The sequence below is a fragment of the Netta rufina genome, assembly GCF_964035555.1.
Source record: "Netta rufina genome assembly, chromosome: W".
Lineage (NCBI taxonomy): Eukaryota > Metazoa > Chordata > Aves > Anseriformes > Anatidae > Netta > Netta rufina.
In genome coordinates this window covers 16,532,346-16,559,998 of record NC_140139.1, presented here as the reverse complement: position 1 = coordinate 16,559,998, position 27,653 = coordinate 16,532,346, and the positions used below count along the sequence as shown (strand labels likewise).

At 41.1% G+C, this 27,653-nt stretch overlaps 1 long non-coding RNA gene across 1 annotated transcript; it reads left to right on the top strand.

Annotated features, from left to right (window-relative positions):
- On the top strand, positions 1-23,949 carry LOC311220900. Its single transcript, XR_014619282.1, has 5 exons — positions 1-164; positions 431-471; positions 1,863-1,925; positions 14,177-14,260; positions 23,162-23,949. It is a non-coding gene; the product is annotated as an uncharacterized lncRNA (long non-coding RNA).
- The last annotated feature ends 3,704 nt before the right edge of the window (positions 23,950-27,653 follow it).

The window sequence follows — 27,653 nt, the reverse complement described above, 5'->3', positions numbered from 1 at the left end:
GCACACCAACAGACAGGCGCGTCAACGACTCTCCCCCGCCTTTCAGTGTCGGTGGTGGGGTGCCTTGGCGGGGCTGGCGCTGTCCTGGCACACAGACAGTGGGAGGATGTTGGGCTGCGGATTATTAAAGACTAAACAGCCTGGCTCCGCAGCAGAGGGAGGGTGTAAGTAAGAGGAGTGTATATGTGTAAGGAGGGAACGGGAGGAGGGTGGAGAGAGCTGACAGCTAGACAGCTACCATCAGAATTATCAGCCAAAACCCATGGGGAGGGGGACTTTCCCCTGCTCACCTCCCCCCCCCCCCCCAAGGCTGCATTTTGGAATAGATGCAGTCATTTTTCTCACATCCCCTACCCTCTTTCCACTCCCCCACCTATAAATTCCCTTCTGTAGCATGCTGCCCTTTTCTTAATTCACATTTGTGTTTCAGATCATATAGAAAGGACAGAAAATGAGCAGGGACTTTTGTCTGTAAGTATACGCAATTGCAATCTATAGTTGTGTGGGCTTTGTTGTTGTTGTTGTTGTGTTGTTTTAAAATTATTTCTCTCTCTCTTTCTTTGTTTCTTTTTCTTTTGTCCTTAGCTGGACTTTGCAGCAGCTTGCCCCCTCTCCCTTCAGTGCACATTTGCAAATAGGCTTTCTTCAAGAAGATGAGAAATGCACAGTACATATATTTAACTCTGTATCATTTAAAGATGGTTTTCTAGACAGGATTTTTCTGCACACGTTCAAGGGGGTATGTGAACTGTTTTCCTAAATCTGTGCTCTTGCACTCCAAAAACACCAAAACACATTTTGGAACATAATTTACATTGCTTTGTTAGCCTTTCAGATATTTTTTTGTCTCTTTTTTTTTTTTCTGTCTTGTAAAACGAATTTCTTTCTCCATCCTTACACTGGATTCCTCTCAGGCTGCTGGGTTTTATTTTTAGAAAGCAGTCATTCTTGCAACAGACTTCTTCATTTTTATGCATATGAAGAAGTTAAATTTTTGGTGGTTCTTTTGAAACAAAATGAATGCATTTTGGTGTACGTTTCTTCCAAATGTTTATGTGAACATCTACAGATATGAATTTGCAATTTTATATCCAATATATATGTGTTTGTATGTAAATATATGACTCATGCCTAATTGCATTTCATACATACACACTATAGGTAAGAAATATATAAGCAATTGAAGAGGACTTTAATTTTTCTCACTATGTGAAAACTGATAAAAGACGTATACTACAAATATAGTCAATTAAGAGAGTAGGAATTTAAGACACCATGAGATAAATAGCACCTACTCTTATCCTCCCCCCCGCCCCCCCATTTAAAATAGGGGTATGTATGTGTGGAATAGAGGGAGAGAAAACTGTAGGTTATGTAATGCAGTATTATTTCAAAAAATGCCTACTCTCTTAGCCATTGCATTGTGAAAACCTAACACTGTTATACTTGTTTCTTAATTAAAATAATAAAAACAAAACAAAACAAAACAAAACACTTTGTAGAATGCCTGGGAACAATGAACCACCTTTACGGTAAACATAGGATGTTTTTTTGTCCACTTGGCTGATTTTCAAGTGTGTTAACCATTAGGTATAGCGTTCTTCATAGATGTTCAAACTGCTAAGAATATCGTAGGGATTTGCGAATCCAGGTAACAGGGATTTCTTTGTGCTATATTTAAGCCTACAGACCACTGAAATGCAGTTAAGCATGATAGAAGATATGGTTAGAATATTTTTCATGAATTTAATCTTAACCACTGAAGCTTATACTTGGCTCATTCAATATTATACCAGAAAAAAAAAGCCTTTATAATGTTGTGATAGTTGGAATGACGTTTGTTTGGTTTTAATTATTTTCAGATTGTTCTCCTTGTGCTACTTCAGAGAAACTGCAATCCAAAGACTTCACAGAATCTAAAAATGGTAAGTGTTAGCAAAGAAACTTTTTTTAATGTAGGTACAAACCTTCTTTCCCCATTCCCAACACCTGTTTATAAATGTGACCCACATAAGTCATACTTTCTGAAATTATGGGGATTTGCCATACAATGATTGATGTACTCTGGAACCCTCTGTATGCTGGATCTTTGATTTTCATGATTTTTTTTGAATAGAAAACTGAAATCCTTCTTTGTGCAATAAGGCTTATTTAATTGAAACAAAATTATTAAGCATAATATGAAAAATACACATAACACGTAGGAATACATACAAAGTAATATCTAATAATTTCACCCTCCCCCCCACCAAAAAAAGAAGAAAGAAATCATTGCATTTAGTAAATGAAATAGATTTAACATTGTTCTGTCAGGGAAGTACGTAGGAAGCCAACTAATTTTTCTTATTATTTGATAAATTCTCAAGAAGGATAGATGTTCTTCAAGAGGGAAAAAAAAAAGGCTTGGCCTCAGCCCAACTGAACTTATAAGCACTTAGTTGGAATGTATTTATTGAACCATATTGTAACAGTCATTCATTTCCTCCATTATTAATTATGTTTATATTTTTACTGGTTTCCTGGCACATTTGTTATACTGTGAGATTCTACTGCTGATGAATACCTACTTTTAATGATGAAACATATTATACATCTAAACATTCTTTATATGTGATATTTTTTGAGAAAGTTTGTGTCTCAGCAAAACAAAGAAAATCATTTTTTGCAAAAAGGTTATGCAAAGACAGAATTAGATTAGATGCTTTGTAGTCATATAACGTTCTTCATTGAAGATGCAGCTATTACTGAAGTATGTCTGAATACATATCTATACATAAATGTGATATATTTTGGGTGCTATATCATCCTACATCCTACATCCAGGCTCTCTACAGCTGCCTGGAAGTAGATTGCAGCAAGGAGGGTTCTGGTCTCTTTTCTCAGGAGGCAAGTGATAGGACACTAGGTAATGGCCTCAAGTTGCACAGGGAAGGTTTAGATTGGACATCAGGAAGAATTTTGTCACGGAGAAGGTGGTTAGACATTGGAACAGGCTGCCCAGGGAAGTGGTAGAGTCATTATCACTGGAGGTATTTAAGAGACATGTGGATGTGGCACACTTAGGGACATAGCTTAGCAGTGGACTTCTAGTGTTAGATGATGGTTGGACTTGATGATCTTGAAGGGTAAATGATTATGAAAAAAGTGGAATTAGTGAATTTCACAATAAATATAAAACATTTCGGAAACAGCCAAATGAGATTTTACTTTGTTACACTGCAGAATTAACAATAGGAAAAGTAAATAAATGTGTAATTGCATTTGATTTTCTGCATTTGGATACTTTTAAATTGTGTATTATATTCTGGCCTTGATGCTGACTTTACAAAACTGATTTCACTGACTGCTACAGGAACCTTGCTTTTGTACAGCCAGCCTCCAGTCCACAACATAAAATACAACTTATAACTATCCAAATGTGATTGTTGATGAGAATTTAAATCAAAGAAAGATTAGTTTTTGCCTTAGTTTACAAGGTTGCTTAAAATGTGACACTTAGCAGACTATCTTCTCCATCACCATTTTCAGCACAGTAGCACTGAAGTCAGACCACTGACGTACTTTCCTTGCAGTAGTGAACACACTTGTCTTTGACATAGTTATTGTATTTATTCCAAGTGTCTCCTTAACCATTCCGCTCGAGTGGGCAGCCGAGCTCCACCACAGCCGCTCTCTCACTCCCCCTCCTCAAAGAGGAATGGGGAGAAAATATGTGAAAAGGGCTCAAGGGTTGAGATAAGGACGAGAAAATCACGCAATAATTATTGTAACGGGCAAAACAGACTCAGCATAAGGAGATAGTAAGATTTATTGCTCATTTCTAACAAGCTAGAGAAGTGAGAAAACAAAGGAAAGAAACCAAAAGCACCTTCCACCCTCTTCCACCTCCTCCCCCCGAGCGGCGCAGGGGAACGGGGGGATGGGGGTTATGGTCAGTCTACAGCACTTCTTCTCTGCCGCTCCTTCTCGGTCACTCTCGTCCCCTGTGCTGTGGGGTCCCACCCACGGGATGCAGTCCTTGATGAACTGATCCGGCGTGGGCTTCCCACAGGCAGCAGCTCTTCCAGAACTGCTCCAGATATGGGTCCGTACCACGGGGTCCATCCCTCAGGAGAAAACTGCTCCAACCTGGCTCCCCCACGGGCAGCAGCTCCTGCCAGGTCACCTGCTCCACCGTGGTCTCCTCCACGGGCTGCAGCATGGAACCCTGCTCCACTGTGGTACTCCATGGGCTGCAGGGGGACATCCTGCTTCACCATGGTCCTCACCACAGGCCGCAGGGGACTTCTGCTCCGGCGCCTGGAGCACCTCTCCCCCTCCTTCTCCACTGACCTTGGCGTCTGCAAGGCTGTTTCTCACTCCCTTCACTCTCCCGGCTGCTGTGTGGCGCAGCATTTTTTTCCCTGTCTTAAATATGCTCTCACAGAGGCGCAAAACAACATCGCTTATTGGCTCAGCTCTGGTCAGCAGTGGGGCCCTTACCAAACATGGGGCAGCTTCTAGATCTTTCTCACAGAAACCACCCCTATGGCCCCCTGCTACCAAAACCTTGCCACATAAACCCACTACATTATTGTATTTATTCCAAGTGTCTCCTTAACCATTCTAATTTGCAGGAAAAAAATCTTCTTTGTATATTTAAGTAATCAATACTTTCTACACTGAAATACATGATTGTTGAAGTTTTTACATTTTTTTAATATAACAGCATATGCAAAGAGTCTGTTCTGCTTTCACTGATCATTGAGAATTTAGCTGTTTCATTTCACTAAGCTGAACTAAACTTTAAAAACAGGAAAAATCAAACTATTTCCTTTGCAGAAGGTACATTAATTATTTAGTTAAGCTTACAATAAAATTAGAAGTGACTAGAATAAGCTTGTTGACTAAGAACAAAGTAACTCTTGGTTTAACTCCACTGTTTTAACTTCTAAGTTTTTTAATGTTCTTATTCCATAAAGTATTTCTTAAGCTCCTTACAATTAAAAACAAACAACTTAGAAGATTATTTTTCAATGCTGCTTCTCCTTTTCCTAGACTTGGAATTATGATTTGCTCATACCTTGTGAATAAATCTTTCTTGGAGCTGTATACTGTTAACATTGTCAATAATTTAAGGATAAATAAAAAGGCAAAAGACTGTACTTCGTATTCTTCTGACAATTTTAACTCATGGATATTTTGGATATATCTTGGATATATCATGGATACATCTTACACAAGAACAACTGACATTTAAGGATCTGTCCTTACTTGTGCAAAATTTATTTGCTTACAAAGCAACCACTGAAGAAAGAAGGAATCTTTTATATTCCTTTGCAATGTATAAAGTCCTGACATGATTTTTTTTAAACTTTTTTTTAATGTTAGAATTTCAGTATAACACCTTCCTGGAAAGTGCTATATGTCATAACATACATAGTTTTCCATGACCTCCACTCAGTTTTCTGAGACCTCTGAGAAAGGAGACTTTTTTTTTTAATACGGTAAACACTTTCTGAAATGTATAAAAGGCCTGTTTGATTTCTCTCTTTTAAAAAGAAAATGATCCATTTTCTTTTAAAGCACTTTAGTGTGTCCTTTTTCCCCGGTTCCCATGGCAGTTCAGTTTGCATTGTAGATGCTAAGGAATTTAAATGGCAGGCTTATCACTAACTAATAAAAGCATGTATCAGTAAACAGATACATCTGTCATAGTTTAATTTTAATCTACCTTTTAAAAGAAAAAAAAAAATCTAGAACAGCTCATTATTTTACTTCTGACTCACCACGATTAGATGGCTTCAATCTAAAGCACTAGTGCTGTGGAATTTCAGGGGATAGGTGTTGTACAGTATATCTAAGTCATCCTGTGTGCGTCAGCACAGGCAAGCAGCAGGAACAACCACAGACCCACAGCTGAAACACAAAGAAAAAATATTTTTGTTACCTCATCAGCCAGGGGATCTTTAAAGCAGCACCCAGGCAGAGGCACACAAGCAAACACTGCTAAGCTTGGTCCATGCTAGAGGATTGCAGACCTGCTGTTTACACCTGTTTATCAGGGGTTCACACAGTCAAAGTTTACCACCGTGCTTTAATCTTCACTGTGCTTCTCCCTACCAAAGCAGGGAGCTCAAGCATGTCCAATACTGCGCCTCTAAATCTACCAAACACCTATGTTATCTATATGCAGATGTGCTACTTGTCAAACACATAGAAGATAAACAGCAATAGGTATGATATACATGCTTTCCTATATGACTACTCTTCAGCCTTTTATATCATCCCAGCTGCAAGGTCACTTGAGCAGGTTTATAATCCCCCTCACCAGTCTTCTGTTCTCATCCCATCCTCCTCACGAGTCTTCCACTTTTAATCCATTCATCCTAAAACACCCCAAAGCAAAAGATCCCAAAAGGATATCAGTTAAACTGAATATTTCCTGTAGTCTATCCTTGTCTGAACTGGATCAGGTATTAAGTTATTTTATCATTTGCATTCTCTGCATTTTTATTCTTAGTTAAGAGCTGTATAGGAGCTTAAGGAATACGTCAGATCCTGTTTTGTTTATGTGTAGCCATGGGCAGAATTTGGTCAAGAGATGTTATTGAGAGATATGACAGCTAAGCAGTTTTGGCCATCTGAATGTGTATATTGATCTTTTTTAACATGCTTATGTAATTGCACATGAAGAATATATTTGATGCAATTTGTCCTACAATACTTGATTACTGAAAGCTTAGGGACAATTAAGGCCTTCACAACTTAGAAAATAAATAAGCAGAAATAAAAGCTCACTTTTTGCAATAGTTTTGCTAATTAGATGTTCAACGGTGTAAAAAAAAAAAAAAGAAAAGAAAAAGAAAAAGCACCTTTACTTGTTTATGGCTAGAACAATTTGAAGTAAAGTTTTTAAAAAAGTCATTTTTGTCCAAAGCAGACACTGAATATATCTGGGGTACCATTCATATGCACATTAAAAAGCAAGTGGTCTATGTATATGGGTGTCTATACAGTCGCAAACATGCACACTCCATATACTAAAATTTTATAATTATGCACTAGCATACCATATCTGAACAGGACAGTGTTGATACACGGAATTGGAGTTTTAAGTAATGCTTTGTCTTTTTCCAGGACAAATCTTTATTGAACCTTTCTTTTTCACAAAGGCTGAATCATAGCATGGCTCAGGTTGGAAGGGACCTTGAAGATCATCTAGTTCCAACACCCCTGCCCTGGGCAGGGATGCCACTCACTAGCTTAGGGTGCCCAGGGCCTCATCTAAACTGGACTTGAACACCTCCAGGGATGGGCATCCACAACCTCTCTGGGCAACCTGTTTCAGTGCCTCACCACCCTCTGAGTGAAGAATTTCCTCCTAACCTCTAATCTAAATCTCCCCTCTTTTAGTTTAAAGACCTTCCCTCTTGTCTTGTCATTATCTGACTGAGCAAAAAGTTTCTCTGTATCTTTTTTTATAATTCCCCTCTAAGTACTGAAAAGCTGCAATAAGGTCACCCCTGAGCCTTCTCTTCTTCACAGGCTGAACAGCCCCAGCTCACTCAGTCTGTCTTCATAGGAGAGGTGCATAGGCAAGGATGCAGTTGGCCTCAATGCACTTCTGGCTCACATCAAGCTTTTCATCCACTAGAACTCCCAAGTCTTTCTCTACAGGGCTGCTCTCAATAAATTCTTCTCCCAGTCTGTACCCATACCTGGGATTGCCCTGACCTAGATGCAGCACCTTGCACTTGGACTTGTTGAACCTCATTAGGTTCATGTGAGCCCACTTCTCAAGCTTGACCAGGTCCCTTTTGGATGGTATCCCTTCCTTCTTTGGTATCAACTGCACCACGCAGTTTGGTGTCATCCGCAAACTTGCTGAGGGTGCACTCGATCCCACCGTCTATGTTGCTGATAAAGATATTAAACAGTACCGGTCCAAGGATAGACCCCTGAGGGACAACCCTCATCACCGGCCTCCACCTGGACATAGAGCCATTGAACACTACTCTCTGGGTGCAACCTTCAAGCCAATTCCTTATCCACTGAATGGTCCACCCATCAAATCCATCTCTCTCTGCTTTGGAGATAAGGATGCCATGTGGAAAATCTTGAAAAATCTGAAGATCTCGTAAAAACAGAAATAAGAATTCATATACAGCTTGTAATAGTGCATAGTCATGACACTGCTTTTCAGGTGTTGGGATCAAAAACTTTCATCAACAAATACTTTTTTTTTTTTTGTATCGTAATACTGCTGCCCCACACCTGAGCCCTGCATATTGTTGGTTTGCCTGAAGAGAGGGATACTACACCTAACAGACCTAGAACAACCTCATAAAAATAATTCAGTTCGTATCATTGACCAGGACAGGATATTTGAAAAATATTTTTAAATATTTGTTTTTTTTTCTTTTATTTCAAAGATTTTTTCACTCTGCTGCTATGTTGAACAATAGTGGTTGAGCATGCAATTTGGTAAGGTACAAAAATGTTCTTTTCAAATGTTTAAGTTGGAATGATACCATGAATCACTGTTTGAATATTACATTAAATTCAGTTTAGGCTTCTGGCCTGGCAAATTCACTGTAGCACTACTAAATGAATCCCTATGTAGATGTTCCTGTGAGGGTTGCTGATGTTTCTTTCTGTAAATACTGCATAAAAAATTACCCTCAAAATATGTACAATTTTTCAGCCTGCAAGAATAAATATTTCTGGATCAGCTTTGTTAGCTGTAACCTTCTTGTCTGTCTACTTGCATAACATAACTTTGTGGGAATATGTTAAAAAAAAAAGCTTAAAAGAAATTTGTATATTTTCCCTGAAGGTAGTATAAGCCTTGGCTTAATAGGCACATTATCAGGTAGAATTCTTACATTCTTAAAGCACTGATGTTTAGAAAGTACACATTACCATCATGCAGATACTCAAAAAGATTATGTTAGAAAGGAAGAACATTTTTTTTTTTTAAATTAATGCATCTGTGGTACAAGTTTAAATAACTCTATTGCTGATAGCAGGAAAAAGTCCCATGGAAATATTCATAAATTTTCTTACACTTAATTTCTCAACTAAGTAATTAAATAAAGCAACAAGAACAGAAGAACAGTACTTGCCAGGCAATGTTATTTTCCTTTATGTCTCCTGATTAAAGAAATACCCATATCCATAAGTATTATTTATGACATACATAATTTATATGATACTCTAGATTGTGCGTTTATATTTGGAGTAACAGTAAAACAGTACACATTAAATTACGGTATGGGAAATAAAACAAAAAAAAAACATGCTTTGGGATTCAACTTGGTGTATACCTTATATATACCCCAAAATTCGAAGTAGGGAACTGGGAGAGCCTACAAGAGAAGCATTAGTCTGGGTTTTCCCTTTTCTTTCTACTATTTCTTTGGGATTCTACTATAGGCCACTGTTCTTGGTGGTCTTTCCCTTAGGTACAAAACTTGATGGAGTGAGGATACTGGGCTAAATGGACTTTTGGACAGCCTGTGGTTACTCTGAGAGTGTTTTTTCTTCCTCCTCTATTGCTCCAGTAATTTCACAGTGTTGAGTATGAAACTACCAAAAAACTTGAGCATGCAGACTTTGGTCCTGAATTTTGCTGCCATACTCTGTGTTCACCTAAATTTGTAACAAGAGACGTAGTTCTGCATCTGCAGTTGCCATTAAGTGTGGATACAAATAGTTACTAATTAATAATTTCATTACCTGATTGTGCTTGAAGAGCAAATGATGAACTCACAAGAAATTGACTGAAAACTTAAATACTGTTTTAATGCTGAGATCTGTTATAATTCTTTTTCTGTATGTGCATGTTAACATCTTAAGTAAAATAAGAAAAGTTGCCATTGTAGTATACATGTGTCGTGGTTCCGCTCGAGTGGGCAGCCGAGCTCCACCACAGCCGCTCTCTCACTCCCCCTCCTCAAAGAGGAATGGGGAGAAAATATGTGAAAAGGGCTCAAAGGTTGAGATAAGGATGAGAAAATCACGCAATAATTATTGTAACGGGCAAAACAGACTCAGCATAAGGAGATAGTAAGATTTATTGCTCATTTCTAACAAGCTAGAGAAGTGAGAAAACAGCTCATTTCTAACAAGCTAGAGAAGTGAGAAAACAAAGGAAAAAAAAAACAAAAGCACCTTCCCCCCCATCCACCCTCTTCCACATCCTCCCCCCGAGCGGCGCAGGGGAACGGGGGAATGGGGGTTATGGTCAGTCTACAGCACTTCTTCTCTGCCGCTCCTTCACGGTCACTGTCGTCCCCTGTGCTGTGGGGTCCCACCCACGGGATGCAGTCCTTGATGAACTGATCCGGCGTGGGCTTCCCACAGGCAGCAGCTCTTCCAGAACTGCTCCAGATATGGGTCCGTATCACGGGGTCCATCCCTCAGGAGAAAAATGCTCCAACCTGGCTCCCCTACGGGCAGCAGCTCCTGCCAGATCACCTGCTCCTGCGTGGGCTCCTCTCCACGGGCTACAGGTCCGGCCCGGAATCTGCTCCGGCAGGGGTCTTCCACAGGCGGCAGCCTCCGTCGGTGCAGGGCCACCTGCTCCACCGTGGTCTCCTCCACAGGCTGCAGCGTGGAACCCTGCTCCACCGTGGTACTCCATGGGCTGCAGGGGGACATCCTGCTTCACCATGGTCCTCACCACAGGCCGCAGGGGACTTCTGCTCCGGCGCCTGGAGCACTTCTCCCCCTCCTTCTACACTGACCTTGGCACCTGCAAGGCTGTTTTCTCACTCCCTTCACTCTCCTGGCTGCTGTGTGGCGCAGCGTTTTTTTCCCTGTCTTAAATATGCTCTCACAGAGGCGCAAAACAACATCGCTTATTGGCTCAGATCTGGAAAACAATGGGGCCCTTCCCAAACATGGGGCAGCTTCTAGATCTTTCGCATAGAAACCACCCCTATGGCTCCCTGCTACCAAAACCTTGCCACGTAAACCCACTACATATGCTAAAAGTAATGTATGGCATATGGGAACTCTGGTATACTTCTTCCACTAAGTTAATGAGAAAACGTGCATTTATATTGTGTTTACCTGATAAGGTTTTGGTAGCAGGGAGGCTGCATTGGGGGGCTCTGTGAGAAGAGACCAGAATCTGCCTCATGTTAGTTAAGGGCCGGTTCCAGCCAGCTCCAAAAGGAACCCACTGCTGGCCAAAGCTGAGTGAAAGAGCGACACTGTGCCTCTGTGAGAACATATTTAATAAAGAAAAAAAAGTCTGCTCAACATCAGCTTGGACAGAAGACTGAAAAAATATTGAGAGAAACAACCCTGCAGACACCAAGGTCAGTGAAGAAGGAGGGGGAGGAGGTGCTCCAGGCGCTTAAGCATAAGTTCCCCTGCAGCCTGTGGAGGGGACCATGGTGGAGCAGGCTGTCCCCCTGCAGCCCATGGAGGACCACACCAGAACAAATATCCATGTTGCAGCCTATGGAGGAGCTCACAGTGGAGCAGGTGGTCTGGCAGGAGCTGCTGCTCATGGGGGTCCCATTCTGGAGCAGGAAGGACTGCACTCCATGGTACAGACCCATATTGGAGCAGTTATTGAAGAACTGCAGTCTGGGAAGGACCCTTGTTAGAACAGTTTGGGAAGGACTGCATCCTGTGGGAGGCACCCCACACTGGAGCAGGGGAAGAGCATGATGAAGCAGGAATGTCAGAGACAAAGCACTATGGACTGACCGCAATCCCCATTCCCCACCCTCCTGCACTGCTGGGCAGTGGGGGAGGGGGGGGAGGAGGTAGAAGAGGGTGGATGGGGGTAAGGTGTTTTTAGTTTGTTTTTAGTTTGTTTTTAGTTTCTCACTGCTCTAGTCTGTTATCAGTAGGCAATAAATTACATTAATCTCCCTATGCTCAGTCTGTTTTGCCCGTGACAATAATTGGTCAGTGATCTCCCTGTCCTTATCTCAATCCATGAGCCTTTTTTCATCATATTTTCTCCCCGTCCTTTTGAGGAGGGGGAGTGAGAGAGTGGCATGGTGGAGCTTAGCTGCCCATTAATGTGAAACCATCACAGCATTGATCCTAGTACAAGCTTTTCTTCCAAATTTGCTTAAAATGAATTAGTTTTTTATCAGAATGATTTAACTGTGTGGTGGGTTGACCTTGGCTAGCTGCCAGATGCCCACCAAGCTGTTCTCTCATTCCCCCTCCTCACCAATTACCATCATGGGCAAAACAAACTCTGCTTGGGGAAGATAGCAGTGCAGGGGGCTGGGGAATGGGGGTTGGGGTCAGTTTATAATCTTTGTCTCTGCTGCTCCTTCCTCCTCGCACTTTTCCCCTGCTCCAGCATGGGGTCCTTCCCATGGGATAAAGTCCTTCACAAAATGCTCCAGCGTTGGTCTTTCTTTCCCACAGACTGCAGTTCTTCAAGAACTGCTCCAGCATGAGTCCTTTCCACTGGGGTCCTTCAGGAATGCACAGATCCAGTGTGGGCTCCTCTCCATTGACTGCCAGGAGCCTACTCCAGCATGGGCTGCAGCTTTCCTTCAGGGCATACATACCTGCTGTGGCATGGGGTCATCCCTGGGCTGCAGCATGGATATCTGTCCTGGTGTGGTCTTCCATAGGCTGCAGGGTTATAACCTGCTCCACCATGGTCCTTTCCACAGGCTGCAGGGGAATCTCTGCTCTGGTACCTGGAGCACCTCTTCCCCTTCCTTCTTCACTGACCTTTTATGACTAGCAATTGTCAACATACAACTTCATGAAAATGAAAACATTTCTCTGGTTTCAGTGTAGATACAATGGCAAGTACATGAATAAAAGCCGGTTAATCAGAAATTTAAGTGACACAGTAAATTTTGAGTCCCAAAGTACAAACAAGTTTGAAGGGTGCAAGGTAGTTCAGCTTGCAATAGTTTGACATTCAGCCACTGTGCAGAAAGTTTAATTCACAAACCAAAGACCTAGTAGGCAGACCCAGCAGGAAAATAAATTTAAGCTCTTCAGTGTCATATACAACTTGTGTTGTATATGCACTGTGTTTAATGAGAGTGAGATGGAGAAATGCACCAATTCCCATCCTAAAGTTGAGAAACTGAAGTGCAGGAGGTCTGCAGCTCAGATTTTTCTAACTGGCATTTATTCACTATAGGTTTCCACTGTAGCCAGTGGCCTGCTTTGGATCTTACCCATTTTTCTGATGGATAAGTCTCTCTTGATTGCAGAGCATGCCTAGGGAAAGTGGGCTCTTCCCTTAGTGTCTCAGTAGAATGTGTCCACCCAAATCATCTCTCCTATGGTTGAATAGCAAGTTTTGACACAAAAGAGTCATAGGCCAGTACCATAACCATTTAATCCTGCTGCCAGCTATTTTATCATGTCCTTTATGTGTTGCAATTCCTTTCATATCTAAAAATAAGGTGCTAGCACAGGATTATAGCTATGTTCAATGACCTCAGAAAGTAGCAAGGTCCAGTTCACAGTTCATTTTGAAAGGATTATCAAAGGTGCATTCGTCTTGTCTCTTGCAGTCATCAGCAAAGATAATAATCTTCATTAGTCTTGCCAGTGAGTTATTGCTGCTAGTGGTGCTGTGCAGAGCTGTAATACAGGAATGTATTGTGGGAGTTGTTCATTCTAGTTTTTCTTCCTCCAGATCCTAAATAAGACAGTAGTCTAACATTCTTTACCAGGGATTTTGTGTTACAGGACTTGGAGGCAGAAGAGAGGGGGCATGTATGTGGTCTCACAAAATCCTAAATAAGTTTAATAGTACCAGACATCCTTTTATATGTGTAAATCCTGCCATATTACAGATTTTCTTAAAGAGATTCTAAAAGTAATTTTAAAAGTACATCCTATGCTATTGAATTCAGATTGTCATATACAGTATAGTTGAAATATTCCAGGGACAGATCCTGTTGCCATGGGTACTCAGAAAATTTGTACTGAGCATAAAGTCATAGAATCATAGAATATCCCAAGTTGGAAGGGACCTACAAGGATCATCAAGTCCAACTCCTGGCTCCACACAGGTCTACCCAAAAATCAGAATTCAACACAGCTCTAGGTCTCTGGGCCAAACTCAACTGACATTAGACTTGGTTTCAGTAATGTAGTCTGTCATATGAATATCATTTGACTGTATTTAATGGATCTCCTTTTTGTTAGTAAGAAATCATATGTACTTATGTCACTACAGATTTATCAACCAAGCTTAAGAATTTGGGTTAGCCAGAAACTCTTTGCAACCAGCCCAAGGAATGGGGGATTTCCAAAGATAAAGGTATGTAATTTCTTTAATCTAATAAACAATTTATTAGTATGCAAATTTCTTTAAAAAACCCACAACACTGTGAAAGTTCATTAGATTTATCTTATGTTTACTTCAAAAGAGTAGCCAGCATTCACAATTTCATCACAAGTTTAATGATATTGATTTTTCTTAAAGCCTTGACTCCTTGAGCCAAGCAGTTAAGCGAGGATTTCAGCTTTCATTTAAAAATGATGTGGTAGCCTTCAAGCTTGCAGAAAACCGGGAGTCTTTCTGGCTCACATGCCAGAAAGTAAACATAGGAATTTTTAAAGGTTCATGTTTTGTAAGCCTGTCTCATGATTTTACAAACTTGACATCTCAATTTTGAATACTTGATTTTGGTATTTTTTACATAGCAATATAGAGGAAAAAGTCAATGATAATGCAGTGTGAGGAAAGGGGGGATTCTCTTCCTTCTCTTTCTCTCTTTCTCTTTCTCTTTCTCTTTCTCTTTCTCTTTCTCTTTCTCTTTCTCTTTCTCTCTCTTTCTCTTTCTCTTTCTCTTTCTCTTTCTCTTTCTCTTTCTCTTTCTCTTTCTCTCTCTCTCTCTCTCTCTCTCTCTTCTCTTTCTCTTTCTCTCTTTCTTCTTCTTCTTCTTTTCTTCCTTTCCCTTTCACTTTTTTAAGTTGTTTGTTTCTACTTGAGTAATAAACATACAAAGACGGCAGTCTTCATTTGAGATTGACAGGGAGTAAGTATAATGTTAACATAAATGCAGAAGATGTGGCATATCAGACAAGGTTGATAAGGTTTTGCTCTGTTACCGTAACTGTTTTCATAAACCCTGAACTGGACGTGGAATTTGAGAAGGAAAATAAAACAGTTACTCAGAACCATAGAACGTGTGTGTTTTATTCTCATATTGTTCATTAATGACTCAAAATCTGCCCCCCCCCAAAAAAAATAATAAAGGCAGGTAAGAAAAGGAGAGTACACGGAAAACTCCTTTGATTAAATTTCAATTACTATCTAGACTGCTAACAAAACCCTGTTAACAAAACTTTGCTATTCCATCTGGATAACATTATATTTCCCACACTTTATAAAGGAAGTTCTAAAATTCATAGCTGTGCAATATTTGTGTGTATCAGATTTGCAGACTTGTGTGAGCATGATTATTTTAAAATTAACATATGGCAGTACTGTCATTGTTTACATTTAAGATGTCAGACTGAAGCTTTATTAACTATGATCATAGTGAGAACGTTCAGACAGCAACTCCCTATCTGCTCCCCCATTCTCTGCCATATGATTGCAGTGACACAACTTATATACTGTTTCAAAGAAATGAAAGAGGTGAGGAAAAATAATTTCTATGTTAACAAAACCAGGTATCCATCCTTGAGAAGAATAGACTGTAGACAATCATTTATATGTTAATAAAGCTAAGTACTCATGCCTGGGAGAGATGGACTCCCTAAGTAGCTTAACTGCCACAACTGACAGTATAGAATCATAGAATCTTTAAGGTTGGAAAAGACCTCCAAGATCATCTAGTCCAATCATCCCCCTACCACCAATATTATCCACTAAAACATGTCCCTAAGTACAATATCTAGCAACTCCTTAAACACTCCCAGGGACGGTTATTCCACCACCTCTCTGGGGAACCCGTCCCAATGCCTAACCACTCTTTCTGAAAAAATGTCTCCGAATTTCCAACCTGAACCTCCTCTGGTGCAAGTTGAAGACATTCCCTCTTGTCCTATCAGTGGTTATCTGCAAGAAGAGGCTGACTCCCAGCTCCCCACAACTGCCTTTCAGATAGTTGTAGAGAGCAATAAGGTCTCCCCTGAGCCTCCTCCAGACCAAACAACCCCAGTTCCCACAGCCGCTCCTCATAGGACTTGTGTTCCAGGACCTTCACCAGCTTTGTAGACCTTCTCTGGACACACTCCAGGGCCTCGATGTCTTTCTTGTAGTGAGGGGCCCAAAAGTGAACACAGTACTCGAGGTGCGGACTCACCAGAGCTGAGTCCAGAGAGATGAACACCTCCCTGGTCCTGCTGGCTACACTATTCCTGATAGTAGCCAGGATGCCATTGGCCTTCTTGGCCACCTGGGCACACTTCTGGCTCATGTTCAGGCGAGCATCTACCAACACCCCCAGATCCTTTTCCTCTGCACAGCTTTCCAGCCACTCTTTCCCAATCCCATAGCATTGCATGGGGTTGAGGTGGCCAAAGTGCAGGACCTGGCACTTAGCCATGTTGAACCTCATCCCACTGGCCTCTGCCCTTTGATCCAACCTGTCCAGGTCCCTCTGCAGAGCCTTTCTACCCTCTGGCAGACTGACATTTCCCCCCAACTTGGTGTCGTCTGCAAACTAACTGAGGGTGTATTCAGTTCCCTTGTCCAAATCATCGGTAAAGGTATTAAAGAGGATGGGGCCCAACACCGACCCCTGGGGAACACCACTTGTGACTGCTCACCAGCTAGATTTTACTCCATTCACCACCACTCTCTGGGCCTGGCCATCCAGCTAGTTTTTAACCCATCAAAGAGTGTAACCGTTTAAGCCATGGGCTGCCAGCTTCTCCAGGAGAATCAATGGAATATGATCAAAGAGAATATGGAGAGATGGCTCTTGGTGGAGACTGTAGTAGTGGCACATCCAGTATTATCTTAGCTCAGTAGTGGAGGTTGGAAAAAAATCACTGACTGCTAGCTTTTACCCAAAAGGAATGTTCCTTTTGTTAGATTAAACTTCTTACCCAGACCTCTCAAAACTTAAATATTAATAATTTTACCACCACACTAGTTAAACACAATTATTTTAAGATCCCATTGTGACATATCATCAGTAAAGTATTGTAGTCACACATTTAATCTTTAGCCTCCTACTGATGCTTAAGCTGTTACATATATTTAAGTGCTTTGCTAAATAGGCATAGACTTCAGCCAATGGGACAGAATGTTTAAGTATGTTTAATATAAAGCTATCTCAAACAGCTAATTAACAAGTCACCATTTCTTTACTTGTCCAGAGACCATGATAATACACTACAGCACCTTTAAAGTGCTAATAGGAAAAGGATAAATGCTCTTTTCAGTGAGGCATTATAAGAAAATCACTAATAAGTGCACATTAACTGCTTAAAGTGTAAGGTGTTTAAAAAGTGAGAGGTCTAAGCTCTGAAAAGTTCTCTTAATAATGAAGTGGTCTTTCATAACTAAGACATGTTTTCCATGTTGGAGGCCAGGTGGAGCCATAAAATGGACCTTGAGATATATTAAAAAGCAATTAGGCAAAGTAATTCATTAATGGATAATATCATTAATATTAATTTTTTGGCTAACCACATTAGTACTGAGTTATATAGTCAAAGGGGCTCAATGACATCTATAGAGTTTTGGCCATGAGTTTTGCATTGATGTTATTGAGACACTGTGACTGAGTTTTGTGCTTCATGTGTGCAAAATGGATAATTGCTAGTTATTATCCATATTTGTATCACAAAATAGCTGCACATTCAACATGTGCAGGTGCAGTCTTAGGCCTGAGCTGTCCCAGCTCTTGTGAAGGACACAGAAATTGCTTGGTTTGGTGGTAGCAAGAGACATCATTTTGAGGAACAGTGTAGCATGTACAGTTGATGGTGAGCTGTGGAAAGGGTTGTCACTCCATAGCTTCTTCCTCTGTAGCTTTGGTAGGATCATTGGTGTCTTCCCCAGCTGCAACAAATGGCTGAATTCCCCAGCTCAGCTGTGGAGGGGGGTTGTTGTCTCAAGTCTTGTGCATTTCAGCTGCTAGGGCACACTTGTTCAGCTCAAAGTAAAGATATTTACTCAGATGTTCCAAGGCTTTCCTAGTTTTTAAACATTTTTTCCTCCCTGTGGCCATAATATTTACAGTTGATAAAGCCATGTTTAGTAGGTGTTTACATCTAAACTACAGTTAGAAGACTATAAAAGCCTTAGGGTGGGAAAAAGGAAGGAGGATCCCATCAATCAGACTTTGTAGAAGCACAGCTAATATTACTTTTCCTCTCTGCAGGGATATTTTCCTATCTCAAAGGAAGTAAATTGTAAGAAGAAAAGTGAGGCTGAAGTGGCATTCCTGACTTCAGTAAATGGCTATTGACACCATTTCACCCAAATCAATTACCTCTACTCTTTTCAGTCATAATTCCTCCATTTGTATTACATATGGTGTATAGATTTGATGAGATCATGGTTTCATATATCAGGAATTGTTTCTGTAAATCAAGTGTAAGAAGAAAGTATGGGGCTCTGAGCCTTGCTTTAGAGAATACAAGTGGAATAAATGTGTATCATAAAAACGTCTTTCACTACTCAAACTCCACTGCTCACGTGCAACTGGTAAACTACACGCTATCTCTATTTCCACCACCCCTAATTGCTTCTTGCAGAGTCTGAGTTCCCCTTTTTTTCTCATTTAGATGTAATAAGCCTAGTAGTTTATTTTCATCCATTGTCTGTATATTGAAATTCTATATTCATGTACTCTTTTGATATATATAGATATAGTATAAAACTCAGGGTTTCCTTGTGGTAAGTGATTGTGATGCTGCCACAGGATTCGAGACACTGATGAATGGTGCTATTTTGGACTTAATGCTCCTTGGCAAGGTAGCTCTGATGGAATTTTTTTTTCCCATGTTCTGAGAAGGTGTTGGTTCTTTGTTTTTCTGAATGTTGTTCCTCAGACTGAACTGACTTGTTTAATAGTGTCTTCAGTCTTGCTTTCTTATTCAGTGCTGTAGATGAGTAACTACTTATAGCGTACAAGCAAGGAACTGATTCCCTATCAGGGTCTACTCACACACATGCAGTTATAGTGGGAGCAATCACAAAAACTGTAATTTACTTAAAATGTCCTTTCTGATTCCTATCCGTCTAACCTGGAGAAAGGCAAGCAATAATTTTTCATCAGTCTTTCAAAAAAATTTGTTTGAATCTTGATGTGGTTTAAACCCAGCAGACAGCTAAGTACCACAGACACTCCCTCACTCTCCCTAGGTGGGGTGGGAGAGAGAATCAGAGAGGTAAAAGTGAGAGAACTCATGGGTTGAGATAAAGACAGTTTACTAGGTAAAGCAAAAACCACGCACGCAAGCATAGCAAAACAAGGAATTCATTCTCTACTTCCCGTTGGCAGGCAGGTGTTCAGCCACATCCAGGAAGGCAGGGCTCATCACATGTAACGGCTTCTTGGGAAGATGAGGGCCATCACTCAGAACGTCCCCCCCTTCCTCCTTCTTTCCCCCATCGTTTATTGCTGAGCATGACGTCATATGGTATGGAATATCTCTTTAGTCAGCCTGGGTCACCTGTCCTGGCTCTGTCCCCTCACAGCTTCTGGTGCACCCCCAGCCTCCTTGCTTGCAGGGCAGTACGAGAAGCAGAAAAGTCCTTGGCTCCGTGTAAGCACTGCTCTGCAACAACTAAAACATTGGTGTATTATCACCACTATTTTCATCAACATCCCAAGATACAGCATTGTGTAAGCGTTTGTGATTAAAATTAACTCTGTCCCAGCCAAAATCATGACAGGTCTTTAAAGCCTTTTTGAAAGAAAGGACAAGTTTTAATGTCTTCTACAAATCCATAAAATAGTTGAACAATACAGTAAATTTCTGGAAGGAGAACTTTTAAAGAGGGAAAGGGTACCTTTCCACAGTACTGTCAACATGTGGATTTTACGTTTTTGTTCTTGCTCCCAGAGAACTAACAATACAAAGCAAAAAACTAAATGGTATCATCTACTCATGGAATGTTGTGCTAGACACAGTCTGAAAGCTCACCTTAATTTTTTATATAACTCTTCCTTTTACAGGACAGGCTTTGTTCTGAACTAGTTTAGCTTCTGACTGTTAAATACTAATGTATGCGTTGCACTTCCTAGATTTCTTTTCTTTCCTTTCCCCACTTTCTGTATCCCTCTTGTATATTTTAATTTCTGTGAGAATCAAAGTTGTGTTTTCGCAGTGGAAAATTCCACTAACCTTGCATATTCAAAAGTGATTGTACAGGCATAACAGTGGGGAGTCTGTTAAGCAGAAAAGGGGACAGTGGAAGGTCCCACTGTCCCAAAATAAGGAGAAAGGCTAAGAAAAAACAAGACGAGCAGTTGCGGAATCAGCAAAAACAAAAAATCACGGGCTCCTCCAGGCACAAGAGAAGAAGAAAAAAGGGGGAAATGGAGAAATTAAAGGTTGGTCATATAAAATTATACTTATATGGTACAGTGATAAGCATCGAGTAGGTTGTGAACCTGTAGTACTCAGCCAATGAGGAAACAGGGGAGGAATCAAGTACTGGGTAATAGGGGATATAAGGTTATGATACACTTTTACTGTGTGCTCCTGCTTGCAGGATGCCCACCATTGCAATCACGAATAAAAATGCTACTTCACTGAGATCCTTGCCTGAGCCTGTGTTATTGGCTGCAGATTGTTTCTCACATTCCAGTATTCTAGATACTTCTACTGTGCTGTATATAGAACAGGAAATAATATTAAGCAGTTGTGACATTTATGTATAGTTGTAGTTACGTACTGCTGAAAATGCAGACTTTTGTAACAATGTGATCTTTAATAATTCACTACAAGTACCCAATGTATTTCAGTTATTTGAGTATGATTTGTTCAATAAATATTCAGGCTCTAAGGGTAGCCACGATGTCTCTGTTTTCTTTGCCTTTTCACCTGTTCTTTACATGATTTCTGAGTTTATTTCAGAAATATCTGGCAATGTAAAAGGTGATTCCTTCTGAATTGTTGTCTGATAAACAATAGCTGTTAAGATAAACTAAATACCAAATCTGTATCTGGGAAACAATATCTTCCAGACAGTTGTGGAATATATGTCTCTTTTAAGATTCATGAGCAGCTGGATCAGATGTGATACTTGATGCCATTTTTAGTAATCCTAGGAGGAGGCTGTGGGATTGTATGCATGGCAAGAACAATGCATTTCATTATTCATGCCTGATAAAAGAAACTGAATTAACAGGCCTGTTTTCTATCGTGTAAGTTAATTTTAGAGAATGTTGATATACTCATCTGTCTTAAAAGCAGTTTTATCAGATAAGTGATATCTGCATTTGTAAGGTTTAGAATGTATAGTGCTTTCATTTTAGCATAGAACACAAATTTAGCAGCATTTTTTTAAAACACAAGCAGAGATCTACTAATTAACAGCAGATGTAGGTCATGACTGAAATTTTCCAGTTATGAGACCAAATGAGTGTAATTACACATGCCATGACTATTTATCCCACTAAGTGAATTTACACAGGGATTGAGTTTGGCTTGATGACTTTGTGTCATAAAAAGCTGACCATGCATGCAAGGCACCACCACTTACTGATCCAAATGGCTACCTGTCTAACAGTAAGAAACACAGCAGACTACCGTGGATTTGGACTAGAGCTGGCTCTGTGGTTAGAAAGCAATTTTATCTATCTACCTATCTATCTATCAATCATATATGTATGCATACAAATACATTATATATACATATATATTATATAAGTATATACATAAATGTATGTAAATGTTCATTTAATGGTGAGAAACAACTAATAGTATTAGTGCACTAATAGAACAAATTATTTATTTATTTTAACCTGTGGTCCACTGGCTTTGGGAAATAAGTTAAATGTTTCTGAAAGAGATATGTAAACTGATTAAAAAAAAAACACAAACAGTCCTGTTATTAGCAAAATTTAAATTTGCTACACAAGAAAAGCTTTTAAAGATTTTGAAAAATCTAAAAGGACTGCACACTATCCTTTTAGAACCTACAGCTGCTACAATGACTGCTTCACCTTTAGCACTGTTTTAATCTTCATAGCAACATGCCACATATTAATAAAAGCATAAAGATCTGTGTATTAGAATCTTTGTTCAAACTACAACACAACTGAAAATGACTCTTGAATACCACAAGTAACGTCTTCTTTGTTTTAGCAATAAGATTCCTTAGTATATACAGCAACTTTTCCCATAATAACATTCTAGAGACTGAATTTTGCCAAGGACGATTTCAAATGCATTATGACTGATAGAGGCTTCCTAACCATTCAAAGGTCACCTATACTATTGCATCAGCAATAGTGGACGTAGTGTGTATGAATTGTCAGCTTCATAAGATGTGGCAGGAAAAAAGAATTATAGAGTGGGCATACCTTAAAAAAAACACACAGTATGGTCATTTTAAGGAATGCACATAAGACTTCATATTTGTCTTCTTCCTTGTAGTGATCTATGAATCATAATTATTAGACAGGGTTGCAAAAAATCCTGTCCAGCTTCGACATTTTGGAATATTATCTACATGCATCATGTTTGATCCATTTTGTTGTACAAAAATTACTCTGAGTTCAAAAACATGCTTAAGCCATACTTTTTTGCAAGGGGCACGTAGATGGTGCTCTGGCATGGGGCCTGGGCTAATGGCACCTCCTTTGCAGCTACTGTCCCAAGGGACAGGCTCTTATCTCTTACAGGTTTAGTGGAGAAAGGAGAGCTCTACATGCAACACCTACCTATCTCACAGCTTTCCCAAAAGCCTGCTCGAATCTTCTTCCTGCTCCCTTGTTAAGGCTTCGCACCAGTGGCTAGCTAAGCTCCACCACACTGCTCTCTCACTCCCCCTTCTCAAAAGAACAGGATGATATGATGAAAAAAGGCTCGTGGGTTGAGATTCAGACAGGGACATCACTCACCAAATACCATCACAGACAAAAAAGACTCAGCATAGGGAAATTAACGTAATGTTTAATGTTTTCCTTAGACCTCCTCTTTCTGTTGCCATACTTGAAAAAGCCTTTTTTTGTTTGACACCACACTGGCCAATGTCAACTCAAGTTGAGCTTTAGCTTTTTTTGTTTTCTCCCTACAGATGCAAATTGCAGCTCTGTAATCTCCCTGTGAATCCTGACTTTGTTTCCAGAGATCGTATATTGTCTTTTTCTGCCCAAGTTCCAGGAGGAGTTCCCTGTTCAGCCAAGCTGGTCTTCTGCCCCACTAGCTTGATTTGTGACACAATGGAATGGCCTGCTCCTGGGCTTTTAAAAGGTAGTTCTTGAAAAGCGAACAGCTCTCATGGAACCCTACAACCTCTAGAGCCAATTCCCCAGGGACACTGCTAACTCACTCCCTGAGTAGCTAAAATTTTGCTCTCTTAAAGTACAGGGCGGCAACTCTGCTGACCTTTTTGCTCCTTACACCAGTGTCCTGGTTTCAGTTAGGACAGAGTTAATTTTCTTCCTAGTAGCTGGTAGAATGCTATGTTTTGGCTTAGGATGAGAAGAGTGCTGATAACATGCTGATGTTTTAATTGTTGCAGAGCAGTTCTTACATCAAGCCAAGGACTTTTCAGCTTCTTGCTCTGGCCTGCCAGCGGGCAGGCTGGGGGTGCAGCAGGAACTGGGAGGGGACAGACCCAGGACAGGTGACCCAAACTAGCCAAAGGGGTATTCCATACCATCTGACGTCATGCTGAACAATATATAGGGGTGGCTAGCCAGGGGGAGGAGGGCCGGACTGCTCGGGGTTAGGCTGGGCATTGGTCAGTGGGTGAGCAATTGCACTGTGCATCACTTGTTTCGTACACATTATTAGTAGTAGTACTATTATCATCGTTATTGCTATTATTATTATTATTGTTATTATTATTTTCCTGTCTTAATAAACTGTCTTTATCTCAACTCACAGGCTTCACTTTCCCGTTTCTCTCCCCCATCCCAGAGAGGGAGGGGGGAGGGTGAGTGAATGGCTGTGTGGTGTTTAGCTGCCGGCCGGGTTAAACCACAACACACCAGTAATTTTGAACACAACTATTTCATGATCACTGTGTCCTAGACAACCACCTACCACCACCTATCCCACAAGGCCTTCCCTATTCTCAAATAACAGATCTAGGAAGGTGTGGTTGGGACAGAGTTAATTTTCATCGTAGACACTCACACAATGCTGTGTCTTGGGATTTTGATTAAAATAGTGGTGATAACACAGAATCACAGAATTGTAGGGATTGGAAGGGACCTCGAAAGATCATCGGGACCAACCCCCCTTGCCAAAGCAGTTTCCGTAGAGCAGGTTGCCCAGGTAGGCGTCCAAATGGGCCTTGAATATCTCCAGAGGAGACTCCACAGCCTCCCTGGGCAGCCTGTTCCAGTGCTCTGTCACCTTTACCATGAATAAGTTCTTTCGCATATTGGTGCGGAACTTCCTGTGAATTGCTAGAGAAGGATCTGATTCAGAGGAATAGGCCTGGTGCATAGGTAAAGAAACAGTTAAAATAATGAAGAAAAGTACTAGGGTATGTATGAGTTTTCCTTTTTATTTTCTCTTTTAAGGTTAGGGTTTGTCAGATGCTCTTTATTGTTTGGCATAAAATTACAATTAAAAAAATGGTGGATGGAGGAGAAACAGCCCATACAATAACAAGAGGATACTGTGGTATCCTTGTCTTTTGAAAAAATATCTCTAAAATAATTGAAATTTTATCTGAAGAAATGTAATTATTTTTATTGAAAACTGAAAGATAATTTAATAGTAAATAGTAGAGAAGACGTGAATGAACATGAATGTGAAAACACTGCTTGGCTTAGACAGTTAAAACTAAAACCATCATCAAGGCAGACCAACTGATGGGAGCAATCACAGAGGTGACCTTACAATAATAAGAAAATACTGTCAGAAAACGGCTGCTAAAAACTGACAGGAGAAAATGTCTGCCAGTCTGGGAACTGCTAGCCTGGGAATCCATCCTGGGAACTTGGCCTGGGAAACAGGAACATCTTTGAAGGGTGCATCTGGCATCCCTGAAGTACAGCTGGGTACCTGAGAACCAGAGTCATCCTGAAGATGCCATCAATAAGGGCAAATAAGTGAAATAGGAAATGGGGGTTGCAGTCAGTTCATAATAGTTTGTCTCTGCCACTCCTTCCTCCTCATGCTCTTCCCCTGTTCTGTGGGGTCTCTCCCATGGGATACAGTCCTTCATGAACTGCTCTAATGTCAGTCCGTTCCACCGGATACAGTTCTTCAGGAACAGGGTGCTCCAGTGTGGGTGTCTCATGGGCCACAACTCCTGCCAGACAACCTGCTCCTATATGGGCTCCTCTCCACAGGCTGCATTTCTGGCCAGGAGCCTGCTCCTGCATGGGCTCTCCAAAGGCTGCAGCCTCCTTCATGGCATATCCACTTGCTCTGGCATGGCATCCTCCACCTGCTGCAGCATGGTCCTCAGTTCTGGCATGGTCCTCCATGGACTGCAGGGGGACAACCTGCATCACCATGGTCCTCTCCATGGGCTGCAGGGGAATTTCTGCTCCAGTGCCTGGAGCACCTCCTCTTCCTCCTTCTTCACTAACCTTGTTGTCTGAAGAGTTGTTTTTCTCACTCCTCTCCTTCTCACAGCTGCTGCACAGCGCTTTTTACCCTTTCTTAAATATTTTATCACAGAGGCACCACCAGCATCACTGATAGGCTCAGCTTTAGACAGCAGTAAGTCTGTTTTGGAGCTGTCTGGAATTGGCGTTGTCCAGCATGGGGGCAGCTCCTGGTCTATTCTCACAGAGGACACCCCTGCACCACCTCCCACCTCCCAGCATGTAAACCTTGCCACATAAACCCAATACAACATCTCAAAATAGCTTCTTAATTAAAAGTTGCAGTTTGTTTTTAAACTGTATTGACTTCCAAGTTAGAAATCGTGTATTTGCTAATAAATTGACAAAATGTTAATAGAAAAGGTTCTAAAAAGGGTCATCTAGCTAAAAATGAAGACATGACTGAAACAAGCTCTTTAAACTAGGAATGAGGGGAGAGGGATAGAGTAAGCAGCAGCCCTGTGAAGGAGTGATAGAAAGGGTTGCTAGACAAAGCGCATGGAGAGATGTGATAGGAAGAAATCACAAAATCAACAAAATGGGGCTTAAGCAGGGTTACTTCCACCACCAGCATGTAAACAAGGAAATGTCTACAAGACACCATTATGGAGAAAAAAAACAAAACCAAAACCAAAATATTTCTAGGATCCCAACATGATGAGGTATCTCTCTGAAGTGCCTGCACACTATGATGTACAATATGGGGAATAAACAAAATGAGTAAGAGATGTAAGTACTGTCACAGTGCTAAGACCTTGGATCACAGAGACTGTGTGAGATGGCTCCCAAGACGGGTGTCCTGGTTTCAGTTAGGATAGAGTTAATTTTCTTCCTAGTAGCTGGTAGGGTGCTATGTTTTGGATTAGGATGAGAAGAATGCTGATAACATACTGATGTTTTAATTGTTGCAGAGCAGTGCTTACATCAAGCCAAGGACTTTTCAGCTTTTCTCTCTTGCTCTCCTGCCAGCGGGCAGGCTGGGGGTGCAGCAAGAGCTGGGAGGGGACAAACCCAGGACAGCTGACCCAAACTAGCCAAAGGGGTATTCCATACCATCTGACATCATGCTGAACAATATATAGGGGTGGCTAGCTGGGGTGGGGGGGCCAGCTGCTCGGGGATAGGCTGGGCATTGGTCAGCAGGTGGTGAGCAGTTGCATTGTGCATCACTTGTTTCGTACACATTATTGTAAATTCTGTTAATAAACTGTCTTGATCTCAACCCACAGGCTTCATTTTCCTGTTTCCCTCCCCCATCCCAGAGAGGGAGGGGAGAGGGTGAGCGAACGGCTGTGTGGTGCTTAGCTGCCGGCTGGGTTAAACCGCAACAAGGGAAGAAACTGGAAGGTTACCAACACATTCTTTGGTTCTAAGGACATATGATTCCCCATAGCGTGTAACTGCTTGCCTTCGGCCAGTGAGGGGCAGTTGTGTGCACAGGTCTCCTCTCAGCTCGGGTGCGCTTCCTTTCAGCGACTTTCAGTATGAGCTTCCTTCCAGCTTGGGTGCGCTTCCTTTCAGTGCGGGATTCACTTCTGTGAGCGGTTTGCTGAGTTCAGCTGAACCTGTCTTCATGAGGCGATCAGTGTCCCTGTTCCTGTCCTGGTCCCTATTCTGTTAGCCTGTCCCTGTTCATTCCGTTTTTGTCCCTGTTCTGTCAGCTGGTCCCTGCTCTTCAGGTTGTCCCTGTTCAGGTGCCATTGTGGCGTAATGACCACAGAGACACCAAGGTTCTTTTGGGATCAGTAACTGCTACTACTTTATTGATGACATAACTTCAACTCTCTCACTGAGGACAGGCTCCCTTCTTATAACATTCGCTCAACAGCAGTACTTTTCCACTAACTATTCACTGGTCAGCAACTTTGCCCAGCAACAGCAAACACCCAGCAACTTCCATGTCTTAACAAGCAGTCCAAGACAGCAAGGTGTCTCCTGAATCACCCTTCTTTGTTCCTTTTAACTTCTTTACATTCCTCATGGCCTCATGGTTAA